We start from the raw sequence: 27,442 nt of genomic DNA, 5'->3' as shown, positions 1-27,442 counted from the left end.
ATTACTCTGTATGAGGGTCAACATTCTGATCCAGGTCCGTTACACGATGTCCTGAACGAGTTACTCCAGTATAGATGGAGAGGTCTAGGTACCGATTTAATTAGTGTCATTCTAGAACAGCGCCACAAATATAGAACGTTCCTGAACCCGCATTTTGTTCATGTCTCACCCCCAGAAAGTAAACCATTCTACATAGACAGACAGAATCCGTTACGAGAAGTCCACCCAGTCCAAGGGGCGGGTGGCGTAATGCAACGAGTGTTTGTATACACTCCAATATCGAAGATGGAACTTCTTGAAATGAAGAAATTAATCCCCTGTCATGACAAAGATCCAGCAGGGTTCCATAGAGAATTAAAAGACATGCTCCGTATGGGAGAATACACTTACCCAGATATCATTAAAATGTTAAAGGTCCTGTTACCCGCAGGGGTGTATGAAAAGTTAAAGGAAAAGGAATGGGAGGTGGGAGAGAAAAAGATCGATTGGGCAGCTCTAGAAGCTGAAGACAAGGCACGAGTACCAGGTACCGGTCTTGGAGATAAATGTAAAGAATTACCAGAATTATTGATTCAAGTTTTACCCAGATTATTGACAACGAGAAAAGAAGACTGGGATGCAATCTCAGCCTGTAAACAGAAACAAGATGAAGATATTAGTGATTTTTATTCTAGATTCGAAAAATGCTTCAGTATTAATAGTGGTCTCAAGACAAGTAGTGAGTCATACCCTCATCTTTTCGTTACCAAATTAGTCGAGAATTCAAGTCCACAAATTAAAAATCGAGTCTTGAAAGTAGAAAGCACCTGGCAAGCAAATACTCCGTCCCAGATGCTCCAGATGCTCCAGTACCACCAGAATAGAATCAGAGAAGAGCAAGAACACGAAAGAAAACGTATGAAAGACACGAAAATGAAAGTGCTAGTTGCACAATCTATTCCTCAAGACAGTCAGAAGAGGGGTCCGAATCAAGCCAGTCATCCTGCAGCTTCCGTTAAAGGGAACTGCAATTATTGTAAACAGCCAGGTCATTCTATAAACGAGTGTGCAGTTCTGAAACACAATATAGCTACTGGTAAGACTAAAGAAAGACCACGTCCGCCTAGACAAGAACAAGTTTCACAGATTCCTCAGCCACAGAATGCACAACAGACAGTTTCAGTACCGCAGCCTATTGCTGCAACACAGCATGTTACATCGCAGATGTACCAGTATGCACAGTCTGAGTATCCAGAGTACCAGTCATATTCATGAAACAGCCTAGAGAGGGAGGTAGGCTTGCCTCTCATCGAGATACCTGTAGATCAAGAAGGTCCCTATGTTCACAGTCAAGTATTAGGGAAAGACAGAAAGTTTTTGATTGATACAGGGGCAAGTAGGACCACAATTAGTCATGCCGAAGTTCCAGGGGCTCCGCTCTCAGGCTCAAGAAATGTTTCCCTTGGATTTTCAGGAAAACCAATAGTTAACGAGATATCAAAGCCAGTCACTCTAGAAGTAGGTCCATTGTCCCGCACTACTGATCTGTTACTTACTAAGTCATGTCCAGAAAATCTATTAGGCATTAAGACACTGAAAGAATTAGGTGCAGTTATTTGCTGTTCCCCAGAGGGAATACGTCTGTTCCTACGTGACTTTAAGGGTCACTATGTATTACGAGATTTTGATTCAAGATTGTCTAATGTTCCACAGCATTTATGGGCGCAAGGTCCAACTGATGTAGGTTACATGCAAATCACACCCCATCGTGTGACTCTCAAGCCAGGTGTAGTGTTACCACGAATCAGACAGTACAGATTGCCACCCGAGGCTGTAGCAGCCTTATCCAAAATTATTGACGAGCTCATGGCTCAAGGAGTAGTTGTAGAAACTGACTCCAATGTATGCAATTCTCCGATCATTCCAGTCATGAAACGTACTGATCCGAATGCACCCCCAGTATATCGATTAGTGATTGATTTACGAGAGCTTAATAAATGTATTATTCCTCAGTACCCAGTTGTCCCAGATATTTCTTCCCTGTTAACAGCCATTGATTCCGAAGCCATGTTTTTCACTGTCATAGACCTCAAGAATGCATTTTTCAGTGTTCCAATTCATCCAGACAGCCAGTTTCTTTTCGGATTTTGTTTAAATGGAAGGAGCTATATGTTTACACGCGCTCCTCAAGGTTTCACAGAAAGTCCTAGTATTTATAGTCAAGCACTTAAGAGACAACTAGACAATATTCACATGCCAACTGACACTGCCCTGCTCCAGTATGTCGATGATCTACTGATCACTGCCCGTTCTGAACGTGACTGCGAACGAGCATCCCTTACAGTTCTGTATTTTCTAGCCGAGATGGGGCACAAGGTGTCACCTTCGAAGCTTCAATTCTGTGTCCAGCAAGTGGTATACTTAGGACACTTGCTGTCCAAGAGGGGTAGGCAGTTGACACCCGATCGTATCCAGTTAATAGCGAGTCTTCCCCAGCCCAGAACCCAGAAGGAGGTACGTGCCTTTATCGGCCTTACTTCTTATTGTAGACAATGGATTCCCCAGTATGCATTTCTAGCCAAGCCACTGATACAGTTAACGACACAGGAGGCAGCCGTATCGACTGTCCTCCCTTGGACATCTGAACATACACTTAGTTTCAACGAGTTAAAGAAAGCCCTATGTCAAGCTCCAGTTCTAGCTACACCGAACTACAGTAAGCCTTTTACACTTTTTGTTACAGAACGCGAAGGTACAGCATTATCTGTTCTCACACAAGATCAAGCAGGACAATACAAGCCCTGTGCTTATTTTTCGAGCACATTAGATCCAGTCGCCCAGGCGTTGCCTGCGTGCCTCAAGTCAGTTGCAGCCACAGCTCTAGCTATCAGACAAAGTGATTCCATAGTTTTAGGACATTCCCTGACAGTACAAGTTCCACACTTCGTAGAAGTTCTTTTAAACCGAACACAAACACAGCACTTGACAATTGCACGTTTAACAGGTTATGAATTGACACTGTTCCAGCCACACATAGAAATTAGACGCTGCAACGTTCTGAATCCCGCTACACTGTTACCATCAGTTAATTCAAATCCAGACCCACATGACTGTGTGGAAGTAGTTAATATTACGACGAAGCCAAGACAAGACCTGACAGATATTCCGTTATCAGATCCGGACCTGACACTTTATGTGGATGGTTCATGTATGAGAACTAGTACAGGAGAACTAGTCGCCGCGTATGCAGTGACTACTGACACTGAAGTTATTGAAACACACCGTATTGACACCCTGTCCGCTCAAGCAGCAGAGCTAGTCGCTCTGACACAAGCCTGTATACATGCCAAGAACCTGAAAGTTAATGTTTACACAGATTCACGTTATGCATTCGGAGTTGTACACGACTTCGGAGTGCTCTGGCAGGAGAGAGGTTTCATGACTTCTCATGGAACCAAGATTCAGCATGGTCTCCTTATTCAAGCCCTGTTAGATGCCATACATTTACCGACATCCATTGCTATCATGAAATGCAAAGCACATACGAAGGTTACAGACATTATTTCCCAAGGTAATGATCTAGCAGACCGCACAGCCAAGCTTACAGCACAGACTCCAGACATTCCAGTTAATCAGACACGTACTCCAGATCTGATTACATGCATGACAGTTAAGGACCCTACACAAGATGTCATAGATATACAGTTACATGCTACTCCCGATGAAATCAAGAAATGGTCTGAACAAGGAGGGGTCCAGACAGATCAAGGATGGTTAACGAAGGGTAGAGCCACATGGTTTCTCCCCGATTCTATGGTTCAAGTCATTATCAATACCGCACATAGTCCAGCACATTTAGGAGAAAAAGCTATGTTAGACAGTATCCAGAACATTTGGTTCAACAAGCATTTACGAGCTGCAGCCAAGCAGAAAGTCCGCACCTGTATGATATGTTGTCAGTTTAATCCAGGTAAAAGTGTCCCGGTGGAACAAGGTGGTTTCCAGCCCCCTGACCACCCTTTTGAGGTCCTCCAGATGGATTATATTCAAATGGAGCGATGTCGAGGTTTCAAGTATGTCCTTGTAGTTGTATGCGCTTTGTCCAGGTGGACAGAAGCATATCCAGTCCCAGATTACACAGCCGCGACCACTGCCAAGCAGTTGGTTCGTGAATTTTTCCCTAGATACGGACTCCCTAGAGTCGTATATTCTGATAACGGCCAGCCATTTTCATCTGAACTCATGAAACACGTTTCCCTTTTGTTAGGGTACCAGTGGAAGTTTCATTGTGTACGCCATCCTGAAGCAGCCGGACTCGTAGAGAGACATAATCAGACTCTGAAAATCCGCATTGCAAAAGTCTGTAAAGACAAAGGTGTGGACTGGTTAATAGCTCTGCCAGTCGCTTTGTTTTATATGCGCATGGTCGCACATTCCAGATCAGGTCTGTCCCCGTACGAGGTCGTATTCGGCCGCCCCCCTAACATGTGGGGTACTCCTAGACCCCGAAGTATTACCGATGTTTCATGTAATATGCTGACAGATTACCTAGCTTCCTTGATGTCTGCCCTCAACTCATGTCGTTCACAGGTTGCTGCCGCATTTCCAGACAATACCGAGGTGGCACCGCACGAGATCGTTCCAGGCTCCCTTGTGATGATCAGAAATTTTGACAGATCAAGTCCGCTGGAACCACGTTGGAAGGAGCCACGTCAGGTCCTCTTGACCACCCGTACTGCCGTCAAGTTGGAAGGCAGGAAGGGGTGGGTCCACCTTTCTCATGTAAAACTTTTCAAAGGATTGAAACCAGTCTCCAAGAACATTTCCAAGGATTTCCAGGATTCGAAAGATTGCCAGAACATTGTTTTAAAGGACTGTCCCGCACAAGACATTATTACAACCCCTCCCTTATTAGAGAAAACTCCGCAGCAGGAGTATAAGTTAAAGCTCAGGTCTAGTAAAATAAGTCAGTCAGTTTGATTGTATAAGTCCTCCCCTAGGTGAAACGGTTGGACTGTTTCTGACATGTATAAAATAGACCCCCATAGTGAGAGAGTCAGTCGAAGTTCACTCCAATGTATCATTTTTCTGAGTTTCATATTATTTCTCAGCATAATGATTTCCTGCACTAGTTACGCACTTTTCCTGTGTTTTCCAGTTCCTCATGCTAATATGTCTACTAATGCTACAGTAGAGCACACGTTTAGTGATCTGCCTCCTCACGAATATTCATACCGCCTCGCTATGCGTAACAACACATTTATCCGTATGTTACATTATTCACACCAGACCAGCAATGCCACTAATTGTTGGGTGTGTGGTCGACTCCCCCCTTTCCAGACACCGAAGGGAGTTCTGCCACTGTTTCCTTATCCATTCTCACATAATGGTTCGTGTGGAGCATGGTCCACGTTAACGTCATCCTCAACAGATATGTCTTTTCTTAACAGTACATGTTTTTCAGACAAGCAAGGTTTCCCCCACAGAACAGGTTTAGATCTAGAAAACGAAGTATATAATTTAGGTAATTATTCGTCGAATTTCATGGTCCTGAATGTTCAGTCTGATACTACTCCAGACTTACCTGCTATTTCAGTACTACCAGTCAAAGGCGAATTATGTGTCCGTAGTTATGGTTCTGTACATGTAGGTCATAGTGAATGTACTACTGTTATCCAGTATAGTGACAGTGGGAAATCGGTTTTCAAAGCTTCACGTCATTCTTATTTTATTTGTGGTCAGACCGCATATGTCCGTCTGCCCCTCGATTGGGAGGGAACCTGTTACATTGCCTTCCTACTGCCACCTGTTTTCCTAGCCCCATCTGATTATCACAGAAACACACATCTAGTACACATTAGACATAGAAGGGAGTCCCCAATTGTCGATTATACTGAAACTACTCTAGAACAGTATACAGATTTCAATAAAGGTTTCTTCTTCTTTGTAGGACCTGTCCAGAATAGTAAACTGATCCGTAGGTTAACAAGAACCCTTGAAGCTGTAGTTAATGAGACTGCTTCTGCTCTAGGTAACCTAACCGAAGAACAATCTGCTATGAGATTTGTCGTTTTGCAAAATCGTCTCGTCCTTGACGTCATACTGGCCGATAGGGGCGGGGCCTGTAGAGTCATCGGATCTAGTTGCTGCATTTTCATTCCAAATAACGCGCCGTCTGTTTATTCAGCTATAACCAGACTCCATAAAATTGCCCATCTGTTACATCAAGATCCAGGCACCTGGACATGGTCCGGTTGGTTCTGGAATATAATTTCCGCATGGGGATGGAAAGTCCTGTCCTTTCTAGGTATTGCAGTAGCGATCATATTTAGCTGCTGCCTCTGTATACAATGTGGCCCTGCGATTTGCAGTATGTGTGCTACCTCTTGTATTCCTAGTCCCAAGCCCCGTTCCAAATCCCGTTCCAAGATAATTCGAGACGAACAAATGGTACTGTATGAAATGATAGATGGTATCATGAAAATTGATGTTTCCTGATGGAAACGTAGTGACAAGGAGGGAATGTGGAAAAGTAAATTTTGCCATGTTCTGTGTCCCTACGCCTCATCCATCATATGTTATGTGTGCATGACCAATATGCATATGTTATTCCCCATGTCCGATTAAAGGCGCAATTACAGTTGTGTCCACCTCTGATATGTCATTTTCCAGTCCTCGTGAATACTACGAATATCAGGCCTATGTAAAGTAATGTTGCCACGTTTCCCAGTGTGCACGTTACTCCGTTATAAAGTCCCCGTTTCTAGGCCTCAAAAGGGCCCGGACCCTGGATTCAGCTCCTGTCTCCTGAAAGCCTCGCTGAGGAGCGATACAGCCCCCACCTGTATCCTCGACCCTTCACTTACTTCCTGCCTCGCAGTGCCCGGTGCAGCCCGGCTCTGCCTCTGAGTCTGCCAAAAGTATGTTATAGTTCCAGTTATCAGTTCAGTCCTCCTCTCTGCATTCCTAAGCTACTGAACTGCATCAATAGTTTCCGTCATTGTCTAGCCTTCTCGTCTCCACGTTAGAGAAATACTGTATTTAATGGTCATTTAGTATTCTTCATCACGCATTTCATGTAGAATAATGCATGGTCCAGTCTTAGAGTCAAGTTAGCCTCTCCCTTCATGACTCCTAGTTTATATCAACATGTTCCCTAAACATCAGATACCAGATAGGGTTTAGGTACATGTCGCTCCGACCCTCCAGACTCTAGTCTCTGCTCCTAGCACAGAGTTCGTAGCCCCCAGTTTCTCCTAATAACACGTCATTGCCAGTTTTCGCGCACCATTAGGTTAGAGGTCCCGGCTCCTTAGGTAGCCCCCTCCTATGTTTCCGCCCATTCATGACATATTCTGTTACATTTGCATCACATGTCTATGTATACGCCCAGTTACACCTCTTTTACTGTTATCTTTCGCGACTGCTACGCGTCACGCCTTCTGCTCCACCCACTGCTACGCCTACTGCAATGTAATGCTATGTGTTTGCGCTATGTATATATGCCTGTGTTTTGTTATTGAATGTTAGCGCGCTCATCCCAGACCTAGCCCCAGCAGCTGCTGGGCCTCTTTTCCCTTGCTGGGCCCCAGTTGTCCTGCTGGGCCCTGTCACTCTGTTCCTATGCAGGTTGTCCTGATCCTGTCCTTATGCTGTAATAAACCTGCAGAAACTCCTACTACCTCGAATCTTGACTCTTATTTATTGAGCTATCTGTTATGCTATAAGTCTAGTCAAAAATAGGGTATTATTTATTTATTTACCACACCTCACCCACGCACACAAAGCCCTACACGACCAAGGCCCGATCTACCTCAACAACCGTATCAACTTCTACGCTCCCAAGCGCCACCTCAGATCAACCAGCCACGCCCTCGCCGCCGTCCCCCGCATCCGAAGAGCGACAACAGGAGGACGGTCCTTCTCCTACCTGGCCGCCAAGACCTGGAACTCCCTCCCGACCGACCTGCGCCTGACCCAAGACCACCTTTCCTTCAGGAAGAAGCTCAAGACCTGGCTGTTCGAGCAGTAACGGCACCCCCCCCCCCCCCAGCGCCTTGAGACCCTACGGGTGAGTAGCGCGCTCTACAAATGTCGTGATTGATTGATTGATCGTCCACTTCGCCGTCTTCCCTATCCGGGAGAACATCATCATCATCATCATCATCCTCATCAGCTGCCTGTATCTGAACTGAAGGCGCAGATGGCCCCAGCGGCGCAGGAGACGAAGGAGCAGCTGTAGTGGCAGGCACCATAATCTGAGGAGAGCCGTGGTGAGACGGTAAAAAACGTCTGTTATAATCCTCCAACATGTACTGGAGATTAGAAATTAGGGAAAGCAGTATTTGTGCTGTGGGAACCTGTGTAGAATGTTCCTCCTCATGAAAGTGATGATCTTCCAGATCGTCATCATAATCCTGACACTTGATGACCAATTCCGAAGAACTTCGAGCTGCCCGGAACCTAGCATCTTCCTCCTCATCAGAACCAGAGTCATGCTCCGAACCCGTGGCAAATAGAGGTGATGGAGGCTGAGAGTGTCGCGGAAGCGGAAGCTGATCCAAAGACACATGACTACGCTGGTCAGGAGGGTCAACGGCAGGTGTCCTGGAGCCGGACGTGGAAACTGGCACCAGAGGTAGTGATGCAAAAGTAGCCGTCGACGACAGCACCGCCGTCGACGGAACAACCAACGAAGCTCCCGCCGACGAAGCCACCGCCGACGGGGCCGTCATCGACGGAGCCACCGAAGCTCCCGCCGACGAAGAGGCTCTCTTCCCAGAAGATGTCGACGAAGACATGGACGTCGACGAGACCCCCTTCTTAGATGATGATGAGGAAATAGGAATCGTTAACAAGACTGATTTGATCCTCACAGAAACCAACGTCGACGCTGAAGACGTCGACGCATCCGTCGTCGACGACCTTCTGGCAGACATCATCGTCACTGTCGTCGAAGAGCCAGAAACGGCAGATCTCGTCGTCTGACAGATCGTCGATGATCCTGTCGACGATTTGGCACGTTTATTGGCGGAAACATGCTCTGAAGGAGCCGTGGACGCCTGAAAGTCAGATCTCGGGGATGTAGGCGTAGCAGGAAGAGGTGGAGACACTGCAGGAGCCTCCTGGAGCTGAAGCTTCCTCTTTTTAAGGAAAGGAGAGGGCAATTCTTGCACACTGCTACGCTTAGAAGTGGCTCTAGACATCCCAGACGCAAGACTTTCTGCGTCCGAAAGAGGGCCCTCCTTATCCAACAGCCTCTGTAACCACAGAAGGAGACGCCCTTCTCTGTCCTTAAGAGTCTTTGGTGGAAAAAGTCCTGCAAATCTTACACATGCCTACCTCATGTTCTGGATAGAGGCAGTAAATACACTTCTTGTGAGGGTCTTCAGAGAAGAGCCGCAACTTCCCACAAGAAGCACATGGTCGAAAAAGAGATTTCTTACTTGAAGACATCCTAAAAGCTGAAAAATCCAAAAGGAAGTAGAGAAAACTGAGCAGAGCTTAGGGAGACTCCCTTCACACGGCGTGCGGTAGAAAGTCTGAGGGCCTGAGCCTCTGGGGAGAAGGTTCTAGAGGGTGCTGATGCCTGATTGGCTGGAGTTTGGACTATCATAACGACATGGATAGGCTTTTGAAGTGCCTTTTTCTTTTAATGAAGTTCTATGTGTTTATGCTAACCTATGGTACTTATGAGTATTTATGGTTTTGGGATGTATGTAATTATGTTTTATTATACATATATGATATTTGTTATTGCTATTTTATTTACCGTGGGGCTCCCACTTAGACAACGGGGAATATTCAAGCATGTGAATCTATGAAAGACACCCCAATACTGGAGAATCTTGCGTGCCCTTACGGTCTTTCACACAACTGCGCATGGGCTCCTAGAAGACTTTTCTCCTGCAGGGAAATGTGTTCCTTTCCTGATGCCGCATAGCGGTCTAGAATCTTTACGAGCTTTTACCTAATGCGCATGTGCTCGAACAAGACGTTTTCATACAGGGAAAAAAGGTATCGGAACGTAACTCGCAATGAACGCGAGTGTACCATGAACTCCGGCTGACTTCGTAGAAACGTTAAGGTATGGAATTGGTGATACAAACCCTTAGGGAATTTCCTGACTAAAACTAGCTAGGGACAATGGCAAACACAACCGAACAGGGACGAATCCAGGTGAAGTGCGCCAACGTTTTAAGTTGAGCGCTTCACATAGGATTCCAGAGTCAGCTCAGAAAGACTAGAACGTCGTTTCTGTTAGAGCATCGGCCATCTTGGAATTCTTAATCTTCCAGGCCTCTCTCCAAGTCAAGGTCCTTATGAATCTAGAGATCTTCTAGTACTTATGGTGCAGAGAGATGGTACAAGGTTCTGGATAGTCCCGACACACAGAAGCACACAGACTATATGCATCATATATTTGTGTACCCTAAGTTTTACTATGGCTTTCTGTGCCATCAATCTCAATAGCATATAAAAAAGGTGAAAGTGGGGTCAGAGCCAGCAACATGGCAGAATAGACGTGCTGTCTCAGAGCTCCCCATGGGCTAATGATTATCCTGTTTTTACATTCACCTGCTGAGCCTCGTTGACCCCGAATTTAGTTGTCCAGGTAACTAAGTATTGTCCTGCACTCCTGAAACGACCCACACATAACCCGCAGAATTCAGCGGAACGAGTCCTGCAGTTTCCTAGTCCCAACATGGCAGATGTCAGGACCGAGAACGTGGCGCCAGAGACCACTGTTTACCGGTGTGGAGGCATTGAAGCCCCATCGTGGTGACACGGTGGGTGAAAGCAAGGGCTGCACCAGTGGAGATCCAAAAGAGTGAGGACCCACCCTGGCCTGAGGCAGCGGCCCACGAGGTGACGTGGAGATGTTGTGGGACTGGGTGTTCTGCTGCACCAGAGACTCTGGGAGCAGTCTGTGCCCAGTAAATGCCCCTCTCCCCTGATTCCCAGTTGAGGAGAGGAGTTGCTGACAGGGGTGTCGCCGCAGGAGGGGGGTGAAGAACAGTGGGCCGCATCAGGGCACTCACTACTGGAGACCAAGATCCGAGCAGTACAATCAGAAGTCTCTCTAATGTGCCAAAACCTTCACATTGCGGCAGATCGTTTCTGAAAAGCAGAGGAAAGGGTATATGAACTTGAAGACATGGCACAGAGTGTGGCCAATGATGTCAAAGAGCTACAAAAGAAAGTGGCCAAAGACCTCCTCTGGAGAGTGGATGATGAAGAAAATATGGCAAGACGCAACAATATAAGATTGCTGGGCTTCCCAGAAGAGGTGGAAAAAAGGGACATAATGAGATTCCTCAGCCACTGAACAGGTCCACCTTCACCGCAGGGAAATTGTCTAGTTGCTTTGTGACAGAGAGCACACAGAGCACTGACAGAAAAACCACCATCGGGGAGTGCCCCAAGAGCCATCACAGCCCGCCTGCTGAACTTTCAAGAAATAGACATGCTCCTTAGAGAAGCAAGACACATGGGTACCTCTTAAATATGAATCATCCACTATCATGATATTTCCCGATTACTCTTGGGAGGTCCAGAGACAAACCTTTTATTCAGTCAATCCCAAGCTACGCTTCTTGAATAAATGCTGCTCCTTACAGCGAAATTGAAGGTGCTATACAATGACAGGTCACACTTCTTCAGTACACCTGAAGAGTAATTGAGCTGGTAGAGGAGAGACCACAACTGAAGCCACCGCAAACACTTGACAACTCTCCTTGGACCAGATGCAGACTGGATGTCAGAACCAAGACGTGGACTTCGGTTAAACGTAAACAAACCCGACTGAAGAAAGCGAGAAAGTCAACACAGGAGAGACTTCCCGAAGGCAGACCAGGCGATGGCTGAACTTCCACCTTAGACGAGGAAACCCTTCGAAGGGGCATCAGCAAACAAGTGATACTGGAGAAGGCAGATAATATGCCAGAGAGAAGAACACTGCAGAGACACGCCAACAACTTGAGATCGTGACATGAGAAACTAATCCACTGGAGATCACGCAAGACTAAACTGAGAATCCAACATCCTGAGGAGACAAGGCCACGAGAGAGCACAGGGGACATCAACGACAGACTCTGGCAACATGGCAAACAGATAAATGTTCAGGGGGTGCCCCCCTCTCCCAAGAGATGGACTCCCTTGGAGGCTTTAGAGAGAAGCTAGTCGGCCTTCCCCCCCTCCCCACCCAACTCTGGAATAGCGGAGAATTGGGGTAGTGTGAGTGTGTTTAGGAGTGTCTGAACACAGAACGACTAAGTTAGCGAGTGATTGACGTGAGAGGAATAGTTCTTCTGGATCAGAGTGAAAGTTAAGGGAGAATAGTTGATCTCAGATACAGTTTTGGTTATCTTTTGTTAGTTTGTTTGGGAGGGGAGGACACAAACCTTTCCGATTTATCCAGGATATAGTTGTCATAAATAGACCCCGAAATGTTGGTACTTGGGAGATGGTGGAATGAGTGAGGGGTAATTAGAGGACGGTTGAAACTTTGACATGTTAAGAGAGTTATGTGTTGCAAGAGTCAAGTCACGAGAGGCACCTTCTAGATGCGGATAAAACATTAGAACACCATGTACTTAGACATACTAGTATTACATACAGCTACGTCTAGCAGCTACGTCCATCAGTAGGTTGCGACTATAAAAACCATTGTACTAGCAATAGTGAAACAACTGTACTGTCGGACTTGACTGTCAAGCTACATGGAGTGAACGTTTGAAAATAAAGAAGACGATTTTGGACCATTATACTTTTTGAACTCTTGGACATTACTGCTCTGGATAAAGACTTATTGAGATATATATATGTAGATCGATACATAGATATATCCTTTTTTTGTTTACTAAAAACCCAAAAGGTTTCCGGGACATTATAGTTAGGTTCAGATTTTACACACAGAAAACCACAGAAATTCATCAGTTATCTCAAGAAACTAGAACTCGTGCCAGTGGCGGCTGGTGAATTTTGAAAGTGGTGATGCTTAGAGCAAGTCCAAAATTAGACTGTGTGAACGAATGTAGCATGCAGGTGCAACTGTCACCATAGGACTTTATGTGTGGGTGTCTCAACGCATGTCGGTTTAGAATTAAGGATAGTAAATTTATACTCATCTATATATACTTATCCGAAGTATATTTTGGCAGGTAATAGCCTGGCTATTTCCTGAGCACAATATTTTTGTGAATGGTATTCAGAAATAAAATCCCTTCTTTCGTGCCCTCTATGCGCTGTTATTTCCTTTTTTTCCTTCATGACTCTCTTCCTTTTTCTATAACCCTCTACACATAGTAAACTAATTCCATCTCCTCGTCCTCATATCCTTTATCCTCGCTCTAGCCTTCACTTCACCAACCTTCCTTTATTTTACTTAGAGTTGCATAAGGCAGACCCATAGGTAACAGAACACTGTTTAAAGAAATTGCTCAAGGTAAAAGCAAACAAGCATTGAAAATACAATATGTCTCGCCTTTGATTAAGTTAAAGCCATTTGCTTTGCTACTGGTATTGCATAGCAAAGCAAATGGCTTAAACTTAATGAAAGGCATGACCTATTGCATTTTTTATGCTTGTTGTAGAAGCCGAACAACTTTTGTCTGCCTCCATGAAAGGATGGCTGCCACCGCCGCTCATATATCTCAATTAGTGAAAGAGACAAAAGCCCTCACAGTGTCCACAGCACATAAAACAGAGTCAAATAAAGATGTTCGTTGAATATATAAAAAGTGGCTGTTGTGGTTTTAATTGATGGCTTTTTCGTGGACATTTAAAAATTCTAGCCAGGCTTGTTCAATGTACTGGTGACATCATCAAACACATCACTTATTGTACACAGTACAGGCAACAAAAATGCAGCAACTCGAACGCCAGCATAATCTGCCTTAGCAGCAGGCACCTTTACAAAGTACCTCTATTCTTAGAGATTGTATCACGGGTGACATCACAAAATACATAATCACTTGGCATCACACATGCACTGAAGTGGACAGAGGAGATATGATAGCAATATGGACCACTGTGTCACCACAACATTCTGAAACAGCAGCACTACACATCTTTAAAATAATTGTTCATATTCATGGCATCACATATAACATAACTGCAGTCCTGATATTTGTGCTGATGACATCATTCATGACGTCACGCACGACCCCCCGCAGACACTGCGTACGCTTGGTCTTATCTTTCTGTTGCAATAAGTCGTCGACCCACAGCACCGGAAAAGATTAACACATCGTGGGTCCACCAAGGGTTTGAACCTGTGACCCTACAGCTTTTTTTGATTGGTTGTGTTTTTTCCTTCACTTAAGTATGTGGCAGCTGCCGCCCTACCACCATGTGTTGTCCATAAGATTATCATTCTGTGACTCATAAAATGTATGAAGTGTCAGTGGTGGTGAGGCTCCTTTCTGGTGTTCAACATTCCATTTGGATTAAACCCCTGCACGCTGAGGGAGGCGTCGACTTTGCCAAGATCACTCTCATTGTCAATGTGACAATAGGAGGGCACCGCAAAGCGACTGTTGCCTGCAACCCAAGTTATGAGCTTTCCACATCTGCATCATTCAGGTCTGGCAGTTCTAATGCACATTACAGATGAGCGATCGGCGCAGGGGCTGGAGGGCTGCGGCGCTGCCCGCTTCTCTTGTTTTGGGATATGATACATGGGCACGGCTCCCTTCCAGAAGCCCCTCCCCAAACCCATCTTTGGAACTGAGAGTTTCACGTGGTGGCCCCCGACTCCCACCCTCTCTGTACGGCTATCAGTGTCTGGGGCATTGCGCCAAGACGTCCAGTGCTCCCTCCCCGCAACCCCTACCCCGCCTCCTCAGCAATCTCTTCCCTGGCAGCTATTTGTAGGGGTGGGCTATAGGGGGAAACCCGTGAACCAGCCACATACGCCACCTTAGTCCGCTGTGGTGACCCACGACACGACGAGTGCCCCCTCCCCCAGTCTCACCCCCCTACCCCGCGTTATTTCTCGCCATACCATGATATGTAGAAGCTGGGAGTGTTGTATTGCATGAAGAACCGCCTGTTCTCTTTCCATCAGTAATAGGCAAAAACCTCCAAATAATGTCACAGTCTCTGACGGCTGCACTTGACCTTGGGAGGAAGAGACCAACATCTCCCAGAGACTAGAAGCCATGCCCTCCCTCGCACACACCCTCCGCTTCCTGCAGCATATTGGATTCCACTCATGATCTTAGCGCGGAAAGAGTTAAACTCTCTGCGCTCCCAGCTCCCCCCCCCTCCCCTCCACTCCCCTCCCCTCCAGTCCTGGCAGATCCAGTAACCAGGAGCCCTGGGCCCGAGACACCATTAAAAGATGCCACTGTCAGCCCCTCTGCCCATACACAGCAATGACTGCTGCAACGTCCGCTGCACCTACAGCGCCTGTTGCACCGGTAGCGCACAGCATCTGCTGCACTGTCCAGGCACTGCCAACGTCTGATACACCAAGACTGGGGCTCTGTGTGTCGGTTTACTGGGTGTGTGAATCGTCTACTGCAACTCCCACCGCACCGATCATCGCTTACAGCATCCACTGAGTGGCAGAGTGACGGAAGTTGTTCCATTAGTCACATTACCTGCCAGCTCGTTATTAAATATGTATGAGTCTGTTGCAGCAGAGCGAAGCGAGAGTGGAAAAAGCGTCGCATTGTGCAGCGTGAGTCTGTTGCAGCAGAGCGAAGCGAGAGTGTACAAAGCGTCGCATTGTGCTGTGGCACCAAATTACTACATAGTGCGTGGCAGGTAATGAAGGAGTGTGTGTGAGGCCGGGAGTGAGATCCAATCCCGGTGGGCGGGGGCTAAAAGGAGACGAGGCAGGAGTTTTCAATGCTGAGCCTGCGTTTTGCTTGCAGGATGAAGCCAACCAATGAGGTAGATGGGCGGGGCTTCAACTCTGCCTCCGAGAGCTTTGGAATCTGTATTGTTTCCAAGAAGCTCTTGAATGCCGAGAGCAGCGCATGCGCTGCTTTCGACAGCTGAGACCTAAAATTCACTTGAACCAGTGACTGGCTATAAATTTGCCTATGTGTTCCTCAGATGTCCAAAGCTTCCTTAAAGTTATTTCTATCTAGCTCTGTTCTCATCCTTATTTCCACTTCTTACTGTCCTTTCCCATATTTTGCTGTCCACTTGTTTCTATGTCAAGGCATCTGCCTTACGCCTCCATCAGTCTCTTTCCACTTCTCCCACACTTTACCTATATCATCACGCTTCTCTCACCATGATGCTCCTTCTCCATGATGAGCTCGCAGACCTAGGCTCCAGGGAAGGAGTGCCTCAGAAAAAAACTACCCTGAATGGCTACACAAACAACAAGCATTTGCAATGCAATAGGTCTCGTGGCATTAAAGTTTGAATTATTGACATTGTGTAGGACAATGCGTCGCATAAAATTTTTAGCCAACTTTGAATTGGTGAGCAGTGAGAGTGTGTGCAAGAGTATGCTGTTCTTAAAAGCAGTGTGGTAGAGTGCAGGAATTTGGGTGACCTGAGGAATGTGGATGATGCACCTCACGCACGGGGGTTGACGCAGTTATTATTCACACAGCTCTGATGATGCACCTCAGGCACGGGCTCACAGTTGTTATTCACACAGCTCTGATGATGCACCTCACGCACGGGGCTGACGCAGTTATTCACACAGCTCTGATGATGCACCTCAGGCACGTACTCACAGCTGTTTTTATTCACACAGCTCTGATGATGCACCTCACGCACGGGGCTGACGCAGTTATTATTCACACAGCTCTGATGATGCACCTCACGCACGGGCTCACAGCTGTTATTATTCACACAGCTTTGATGATGCACCTCATGCACGGGGCTGACGCAGTTATTATTCAAACAGCTCTGATGATGCACATCACGCATGGGGCTGACGCCTCCTGAAAGTGCCTGTATTTCTGAGCCTCCCTTGAAACTTAAAAGAGAGGCAAATACCAACACCAACGAGAAAACAAACTGAGCTGCGTTGGAGTCCTTACCAAACGTTCAAAGGCTGTTGTACTACACCTTTCTGGTGTTCACAGATTCAATGCATATCCACTTCTACTTTAGGATGTTTGTAAAAGGAATAACTAACCACAACAGCATGGACATGAAGTGTTTGGCTCATGCTGGTTTATCCTCCGCTCTATGTTTTTTAACTGAGGCCAGTAACTAAATGTAATCCGAGACGATCCACAACAGAGGCCGGTTATCACAGAATTCAGTATGCGAGGCTTATCTAGCCCTCCTCTCAATTGTCCTCTCTTTCAGGCTTTTGCTAGAATACTGCAAAGTATGTCATCATGTTTTTCTTTCTATGCCCTAACCACAGATTGATGACCACATCATTCTATATTCCCTTTCTCTGTGCCCCTAACTCATGTTGTTTACTGTTGCATTCCATGTCTCAGGACTGATGTGCATTATGTGCAGGAAAGGAAAATGAGCTCTCTACAGGTCCACATGAGCAAACAGAATATGCAGCTGCTGGCATGCAGCACTGAAACACAGATAAGTCAATTCGTAGAGATTACCTTGGATCCCGGTTCCCTCTCAACTTTCAGAATCGTACCCGTTTCTTCCATTCCCAGCACTCCTTACTGTGCTAAAAATAAAACTACAGGTCACAACATAGCACACCAGTGGACCCGTTTATGTATGGCACCTTCAGGCAATTTACGTTCTTAAGTTGTTGATTTTCCTTTTCCAAATATGGTGATAGATGCTCACGTCAATGTACGACAAATACTTTTGGTGTCACACATAATACAGACTTATCTGGAAGCTATGGCCCAAAATGCAAGGAGCTAGAACAGTTCGCCACATCACTCAGACTAGAGATATTTCACTGTAGCCCATGATTCTAGTCACGTCCTCTCTATGGTCCTTTACTCAGAAAATCCCGAGTTAGGCAGTCTAGCGGAGAGAGGCTGGGAGGGCTCAAGCATCGCATGGAGAGCTGGATACAGCGCCACCTACCAGCTAGTACAATAACACTGCGCATGCGTCAAAGTAACTAGTACCAATAACAAACTACGCATGTGCTGTTAAAAAACACCGTGAGAGTGCACATGCGCTGTTTAAGGTTGAGGGTAGCAGGGCCGTGCCTGCGCAATAATATCAGCGAAAAGTAGATTCCGGGGTTCGTTCTTTGGTATCCCGTCTGAGAGTTGTAGCTGCTTTAGAAGTCCGGAGTGGCGGTAAGTGGGCTTCAGTTGTAGGGGGCGGCGGGGGTCTCGGTGCGCTCGTGTGTGTGTGTGTGTGTGTGTGTGTGTGTGCGCGCGCGCGTGTGTGTATGTGTGCGACGGCGGGGGGGGTCTCTGTATGTGTGCGTGTATAGGCGCTCGTGTGTCTGTGTGTGCGCATGCGTGTGTGTTGGAGCTTCCCAGGAGATGGCCACATCGAGCGCGTTCTCGAGCGCGTGGCCCTCTCCAATCGCCATGCGCGTGGCCAGGTCCTGTCTCCTGGAAAGCTGCGTCGGTAACAATAGGTCTCTGGCGAGACCGCGCTTTCGCGCGGTTAACGCCACAAGACCTAAAAAACACATGTGCCAAACTAGCATAATGGGATCAGGCTGAGTTGGGTTTAGCAATGTTCTAAAGAACAGACGTTGAATGTAATTACCTCATCTACAAAATGGATTAATGCAAACATTTAATGTGCAAGCTGTACATATCAGACACAGTTTGCATTTTAATGTTAAAATTGTTTTATTTAAAACGTAAGCCAAAATGGCTATGCCTGAAATGATTGGCAACAGAATCGTAATTCATGCAAATAAACTGTTTCTTGCGCTGTTCTACTTGAGCTAATGGTAACAATGTTCTGCTTTATGTTATAACACCCATAATTCTGCCTAATCTGAGCCTAAAAGATGTAATTAATTCATCCTCAAGGACATGTCAGCTGCAGGTCAATGGCAGCAGATACTGAGCTGCCAATTCTTTGGCTAAATGTGGGAATGAAAACAATCCCACTGCTCTGAGATGAAACACTTTGCTTGTTGCCTCTGTCCGCCACCTGCTATTCCAGGCTAGTCCATCAGGTAAACATCCGTAAGAGTATGGAATTAAATGTAGATGCAACTGATACAGTGTGCATGGTTCTGTGAAAATTAAACGTGCACGCTGCATCTCTATGATTAAGTGTGAGAGAGAGGCATCCAGTTCAGGATGATCCATAAAAGTGCACAAAGACAACCCTCACCCAACAAAAGCCCCCTCATCCATCCACCTCAGCATTACTGTGTTAAACTCCGTCAGTAGTCAAACACAACACTCTTGGGGACATTAGGTTGTCTTATAGTTGTATTTCTACAGTAGAAAGACATCATGTGCACTCTCACCACTCTTAGATTAAAGTACTGTTACAATCTGTATAATGTTCTGGTCACCAAAGAAGTCAGGTTTAATAAAGCAAACAATATTTACCTTGAATTACTTACAGTATTAAAACATAGAAATGTGGGTAACAATGTCTCTTAAATAAAATATTTAGGAAGATAATGCCCAACGTTTGGAAATACATTTTTGTGAGGACTAAAAAAAAGGCAGTATTTAACAGACTTTTATATCACGAATCCAGGCCTAAAAATCTGTGTCTAGGTAACTGCTACTGGTGGCAGATTCCATAAAACTAAAGGTCCTTCAGATCTGCCTGAAATTTACAGCTTTCAAGCCGAAAACTTAAACAAATCAAGTCAGCAAGTGCGTGTTGAGTTAGAATGTGAATGGTTCGGGACACGCAGTAAATATAGAATACTGCTCGCCTTGCCTAATTCGTAACCGTGGGAAGCAAAGATCACGTACTAACAAGCAATGCACTTTTCAAAACACGCACATGAAAAATTAGATCGTGATAAAGAAGCAATTCTGTATTCCACGTTGTGTTGCTGTCTGAAAAACATAAATAACTCTAGGCAATTCAGAAGAATTTTCCCACTTCCAACTCTGTTCTCAACAAGATTCGAGCCCCTCCTCCCAAGCCACCTCTAGCTACAGGCGAAATGAACACAACCCGACACCCAGGATGACTAAAAACCTCCGTTTTTGGAGACTGCTCACGTGTCACAGAGGACTGAAGACAAATTTGCTGCACGGACCCGAGCTGAACATGCAGTAGCGTTACTCGGCTCGCTCTAACGTATCATTCAGCAAACATCGTTTGCTCCGCATTGTTTCCAGTACCGTCACTAACTTCTGCGTCTACAGCTGCCGCACTTTCCCAACTCGTCACAGAAGGGTGGGATCAGCGAGGCTTGCTGATCCACCTAATGATGTGACGAGCTGGGAAAGGTGAACCCTCGCTGATTGACACACACTCTTGGGATTCTATTACAGGACCGGAGGCTTCGGATTATGCTATCTCTTTCTTTACTGTTAAAATCACAGCAGCCAATAAACACACAGTTTAATATACAAATACTACAATGTCCATGATGCTTAGCCTTAGCCACGCCTCCTTAGCCCTCATAAGAGCCCTGGTAACAGTCCCAGCTTCCTCTTTCTTTGCTGCTCACAGCACGAGAAAAGTGCTCGACTCGTATTGCTTATATTGACTTGCTTTGGCATGTTCCTATTTGTAGTGTGATTCTTGCGCCTTGCTCTTATATTTGACACTGCTTTGCTGTGCTGTTGTTGCCCGATTCTCCGTTTTTTGTTATTACCCAATTGTTTTGTGCTTACTCACTGTTTATTGCGAGTGCTTCACGCGCTGTTGCTGCCTTTCATCTGGTGTGGGGGCCGCTGGGCGCGGCATCTTATCGAGCGCTCCTGCGCTCACTTTCGGAGCTCCGCTCCGTGTTCTTGTGTCCTCCAGGTCGTGCTTCAGCGCGTTGGGTACCGGGCTGCAGTGCGGTCGTTCTCCTTGCTGTCAGCGGGTCCGCCGTTCAGTAGGTGGCGCGTGGGCTCTCCCCAATCGCCCGTAAGCACTTCTGGAGCCGCAAACCACCCGGCCAGCGCTTGCAGCGTGACGCGCGCCCATAGGGCTATTTTTTGGTGGGATTTGGGCGCACGTTGGGCTGCACACGCTGGTTTTGTCCGGTTTAATACTTTTTCACCGCGTTTTGCTACGAGCTGGTGGAGAAAGACACCTGACTGGTTGCCACAATCATTTTTGCCTATTCTGGAGTGCGCACACACTCCTTATATTTGTTTCTTGGCTCCTAGACCCTCCTGGGGCTGCAAGAATTTGATTACAGCTTTGCTGAGGTGGTCTGGTACTGGTTTCATTATTCTGACAAATTGTGTGCAGTTGGGCTGACCCCCCCCCCCATTACTCCTCCAGTTGCCTTCCTCCTGTGAGCATTGTTAATATTATCTTGCCCCACTGTAGTATAGGTTATGGAGGAGTGGGTGTATTATGATGAGGATGGATATTCTGAGGAACAGCCTGGGGCTGTTGTTGAGGATAAGATTGTGGAGGCTCTGGACGCTTCTGTCCAATCCTCAGTAAACAAGGCAATTGAAAGCGCAGTGCCTGCGACTGTGCATCAAGCATTGGCAGCTGCTCTGAAACCAATCACCAAGCAGCTTGAAAGTTTCACTAAACGACATGGGTTCACGAACACTAGGGCTAGCGCTTTGTGAAAGATGTCTCCAAGTACGTGGGCACCTTCACCTCCCTTGGTAAAGCGCAATCAGGGATCAAGCGCGTATTCAAGCAGGACCTTTTTAACAGGGCCGGGCGAGGCAGGGGACGCTCGCCAGGCCGCTTCGCCAATCAGGATCCCCCCAGAGGTGGATATGGACGTGGTAGAGGAGACTGGGACTCTACGAGAGGAGGCACCTTTCATCCCACCAGACGCAAATTTTCCAAAGGAAGGTTCCAAGGAGGTGGCAACAGGGCTGGTTTCCACGCCCAGAACTCATGAGGTGAGCACTCTAGACTGTTGTCTTTTACCATTGGGGGGTCGCATTCAGTTTTTTCTTCACAACTGGCGTCTTCTTACTCAGGACGCGTGGGGTTTGCAGACAGTTCAGGGGTTTCACTTAGAGTTTTACGAAACGCCCAGGCAGAATATACCACCGAGGGATCTCCATTTTTCCCAACAAGAGAGAGTTTTTATAGACCACGAAATAGAGGAATTGCTTCAAAAACACGCCATAGCGGTGTGCGATTACAGTCCACACGGATTCTGCAGCAATATCTTCCTTGTTCAGAAGAAAGGTGGAACTCACAGACTGGTTTTGAATTTGAGGGAATTCAACTACTTCCTGGTTTACAACCATTTCAAGATAGAGGGGATCCATCTGTTGGCAGATTTACTGCAACAAGGCGATTGGATGGTCAGGTTAGATCTCAAGGATGCTTACCTGTCCATTCCCATTTATCCCCCTCACCGCCGTTTTCTTCAGTTTCACTGGAACGGTCGGTGGTTCGAGTACTTGGCCCTTCCTTTCGGGCTTTCCTTGGCTCCTTGGTGCTTCACCAAGGTTTTGAAGCCGGTGGTCGCACATCTCCGGGAACGGGGAGTGCGTTTGATAATTTATCTGGACTACATCCTGATCATGGCTCACAGTCAGGAGCTGGTAGCCCAACATCTGCAGATGACCATTTCATTGCTTCAGAACCTAGGATTTGTGATCAATCAGACCAAGTCGGTTCTGACACCGTCACAGTCGACGGATTTTCTGGGTTTTGTGATCAATTCCCTGTCGGCTCAATTGAGCCTTCCAAAGTCCAAGTTGAAGGACCTGAAGGAGATTGTATCTCTTCTCGGCAAACAGATGGTCTCACTCAGAACATTCACCAGAGTAGTGGGGTTGTTGGCGTCGTTCATACAGGCAATTTTCCCGGGGCCCCTTCATTACAGGGCGCTTCAGAGGCTCAAGATACAACATCTTGAGAGAGGTCTGGCCTACACGGATCTAGTTCCTCTGTCGCAGGAGGTAAGAGACAAGATGCGTTGGTGGTTATTCCATGTTGAGGCATGGAACGGCAGAGCCATTTTCGGCTTTAAACCCGAGGTGGTTATAGAGTCCGACGCCAGCCGTTCGGGCTGGGGAGCGCGCTTTGGCGATGTTTCCACAGGAGGCAGGTGGTCGCCTCAGGAGCTCGATTTACACATAAATTGTCTAGAGCTTCTCGCAGGGTTGTTCGTGATTCGGACCCTGTCCCCCCCAGCAGACCTCATGTTGCATTCTCCTTCGAATGGACAACGTGTCTGCGGTACAGTACATAAACAAATTGGGGGGGGCGAGATCATCCATGTTAGTGGAGATAGCCAAGGACTTCTGGCACTATTGCCTCAATCGTCAGATCACGGTGATAGCGGAGTACATTCCGGGACAGTCCAATGTCGTAGCGGACTGGAATTCGAGACATCTCAGGGATTACAGCGATTAGCAGCTTCTTCCCAGAATGTTCCAATGGTTGCGGGACCTGTGAGGTCCGTTCCAGATCGATTTGTATGCGTCCAGGCTGAACCAGCAACTCGCCAGATTTTTCAGTTGGAGGCCGGATCCAGCGGCTGCAGCGACGGACGCTTTTCTGCAGGAGTGGTCGGGAGCAGTGAACTACGCATTCCCACCTTTCCTTCTCATTCCACGAGTGACTTCTCACATTCTCAAGCAGAGAGCAGAGGTTGTATTAGTGGCGCCTCTGTGGAGGTCGCAGCCTTGGTTCCCGGTTCTGTTGGGGATGTGCTGCGACCTTCCCAGAATGCTCCCTTGGTCGGAGTCTCTTCTCCTGGGACCTCTCGGGGAACAACACCAGTTGATTCTGTCACAGCGCCGGTCGCTGATGGCATGGAGGCTTTCAGGCAACAGAGGGACTTGCCTGGAGTTTCGGGAACAGCTTCTGATTTCATCAAACAGGCTTGGGCCCCATCCACAAGGAAGCGATATTCATCAGCCTGGGGCACATTCGGTACGTGGTGCCATGGCATCCAAGTCATATTTGTTAGGAGCTAACATTCAAAATATTATGCATTGTGCAGACTGGTCGTCTGAGTCGACATTCAAGCAATTTTATTATAAGCTGGATGGGTTGGTGCGTGGAACGGGACTTGGATCCCATGGGGGCAGGACTTTCCCATGTTGTAAATTTTTTGTCGGAAAAGGTGGCAGGCGGTCTGGCCTATAGATCAGTGAATAATTTCCGATCGGCCATTTCCACGGGGCACATCCACATTGACGGGAAACTGGTGGGTATGCACCCTTTGGTATGCAAGCTGCTTAAGGGCATACAAGTGGCACATCCTCCTAAGCCCAAGTATTCTGGGTTGTGGGATGTTTCCTTAGTGATCAAACTCTTCGAATCTTGGCCTTCTAACGGCCTGCTATCAAGAAAATAGTTGTTTGCAAAGTTAGCTATGCTGTTATGTTTGTCGGCTTGCAGACGTTTGTCAGATGTTCACGCACTGGAGATTACAGGTAGAGTATTTACTCCGGAAGGAGTTGCTTTTACTATTACTGGTCGTACAAAAACTCTATCTAGGCATGTTGAATATAATGCTTTTCCCCAATAATACCAAACTATGTGTGTCCAATGCTTGAAGACTTACGAGGAATGTACTCGTTCTCTGAGACCGACTGGTGAAACCCAACTTTTGATTGCTGTGCAAAAACCATTCAAACCTGTGTCAGCGGCCACCATTGCCAGGTGGCTTAAGTTTATCATGAAAGAGGCTGGTACTGATGTTCAATTGTTTGGGGCACATTCGGTACGTGGTGCCATGGCATCCAAGTCATATTTGTTAGGAGCTAACATTCAAGATATTATGCATTGTGCAGACTGGCCGTCTGAGTCGACATTCAAGCAATTTTATTATAAGCCGGTGGGAGACAATACATCTGTTCTCTTTGATAAAGCGTTAAACTAGCATAATCCGAAGCCTCCGGTCCTGTAATAGAATCAAAAATTAGCTAGCTTTCGCGCCAAGAATTTTCAGGACACGGAGGCGAGGATTATCCCATATGTTCAATGTTTGATCATGCTTACCCGCCCATTGTGATGTAGCTTATGCTGATATTAGACAGAAGTAACGGGTTGTTCATATTTATTTTTTCTAGGCGCTGACAAGCAAAAAGAATGAATATTCTTCCGTTGAAGATTTAAGTTGGATCTGAATTCCAGTTATTTCCATGTTGGAGAATATTAAGACTGTTTGGTTGTTGGACTTTTTCTGCACGTTCGAGCAAAGAAAGAGGAAGCTGGGACTGTTACCAGGGCTCTTATGAGGGCTAAGGAGGCGTGGCTAAGGCTAAGCATCATGGACAATGTAGTTTTTGTATATTAAACTGTGTTTATTGGCTGCTGTGATTTTGACAGTACAGAAAGAGATAGCATAACCCTCGCCTCCGTGTCCTTAATATAATTGAAAATTCTTGGCGCGCAAGTTAGCTAATTTTTGATTCACAGGCTGCAGCCTGAAGCACCCAAGATGCAGTCAGTCACCGAGGGTGGAATACGTGAGGCAGCAGGAGTGGCATTACATTCTGACCGACGATTCAAACTAGGGCTGAAGCCACCCTAGCCCTGAAAAACCTGCGACAACGCACATGCGCAGTAAGAGCATGTGCCTGTCTGAAGCTGCCTGACCCTCGCTCACAGAGAGGGTGAGAAAATATGCAGGATGATGGTTTCTGCAGTAGGTAGGAGCCACTTATTTAATTACAAAAAAATTAAGGTAAAAGGGGTAGGGGCGCAGCCCACCCACCCCTATTAAGAAACCGCCCGACTCATGCCCTAAGGTAACTATAATTTGTGCCTCTGCCATGTACAGTTTTCTCTTCAATAATTTTATAAAGTGATATAAGTGAGATGTCATAGAAGATGTCATGACTGATGCAATACGAGGGGTAATTAGCAGTGCATGTTGAGGGCGTGAGTTATAGTTACCTTAGGGTACGAGTTAGTTTCTTGAGAACTATAACTGCTGAATTTGTTATGGTTCTATGAACTAAAACGTCCTTGTAACCTTCAGGTCTCTTCGTCCCCGTCACACTTTCTTCTTATTCTCGCCCCCTTTTTTTTTTAAGCTGTTTATTTGCAGGATAAAATTGCACAAGTATTACAGTACATTCAATTTTGTTCTTTGTTTTTTGTCATATGTTCCAGCGATATACTCCGATAATACTGTACTTGCTCATATTACCTTTTCTTATTTTCATACTCTTCCACGACCCCAACACTTCCCGCCCAACTCCCCCCACCCAACATCCCTCCCCAGGCACTTCTATTTAGGCATAGCATGTTGTATTTACATGGCGGTACAATCTGCAGTGTACTCTTTGTTAATCCAATCCTTTGTCGCAGAGCCCTCTAGGTCCCTATACAATACATTTCAGCCCTATCTGAGTGTCTTCCTATACAGTGCACCTGTGCCTGTGCATGAGCTGCTTTCCCTTGCCATTCGGATGTATGAGGGAGTCTAAGCAAGCGGTGTTCCTAAAGCATTCAACTCAGTTCAGTCACCCATAGACGACCTCACAGAGGTAGCACCCCCATCTAACATTTCAAAGGATAACATTATAGCGTTCCATTCGAGTGATATAGGAATCCTTCTCAAGCCTTTACGCTCTTCGGTCTGCAGTGCCATACTTTCCGCCTTACCCCACCTCACTACTTCCGCCCTCCACACTTCTGGGTCAGGTGGCCTGCTCGATTTCCACCTCATGGTAATAGTGCGCTTGGCCATTAGCAGTGCGAGGTCAGTAAACCGCGTGGCCACACTTTTTTTACGTTCTGTGGGTCTCAGTCCCAGTAAGCTAGAGGTTATAGTGTCGTACTGTCTGTTGGGGGACACTTTGTGTAAGGCGGTGTGTATCGTTGCCCAAAAATATCCTAATTTCGGGCATTCCCATAGCATGTGTATTATCCTCGCATCCTCCATGCCACACCGGGGGCAAGAATCTGGTGTGGTGGGGAACATTACATGTAATCGGTGAGGTGTGAGGTATGCGCGGTGTAGAATCATGAGTTGGATGAATTTAAATTTTGGGTTCCGCGAAACTTTCTTGGGGACTTTAAGGACACGTTCCCACTCTTTAACTCGAAACACTCGGCCTGCATCCCTCTCCCACACTTCTCGTAATGGCTGCAACGACATCGCCCTCCCGGCACGTATGCCACTCGTAATCCATTTTGTTAAATTGCTCCCTGAACCCATCAGGTATAGCATCGTGTGTAGTGGGTTTATATTTGGTTCGTTACCTTCCGGTGCCCAATTCCGTGTGATGTAGCCGCGCACCCCTCCATGTAATAAGAACATCCCCCCAGGTGTGTGGTGTGCTGTGCAGAAGTCTCCAAAGGACATCAGATGCCCATCATTGAATAGATCGCCCACCTGTGATACCCCGGCATCGGTCCACGTGGTGAGCGCCCGTGTAGACAATATTCTCGTCCCCAGCGGGATCCCCAGCAATGGTATCGTGGGAGTGTAGGAGGAGGCGGGGGACGTGTATCGTGCAGCCCTCCTCCAGCAGGTGATGGCCATCTTGAG

At 46.7% G+C, this 27,442-nt stretch overlaps 1 protein-coding gene across 6 annotated transcripts in view; it reads right to left on the bottom strand.

Annotated features, from left to right (window-relative positions):
* TBC1D14 (TBC1 domain family member 14) overlaps positions 1–27,442 on the bottom strand; it is an 830,696-nt gene that overhangs the window by 628,566 nt on the left and 174,688 nt on the right. The gene's annotated exons all lie outside the window — the stretch shown is intronic.

The sequence above is a fragment of the Lissotriton helveticus genome, chromosome 2_2 (genome assembly GCF_964261635.1).
Source record: "Lissotriton helveticus chromosome 2_2, aLisHel1.1, whole genome shotgun sequence".
Lineage (NCBI taxonomy): Eukaryota > Metazoa > Chordata > Amphibia > Caudata > Salamandridae > Lissotriton > Lissotriton helveticus.
This window is presented reverse-complemented; position numbering and strand designations above follow the sequence as displayed.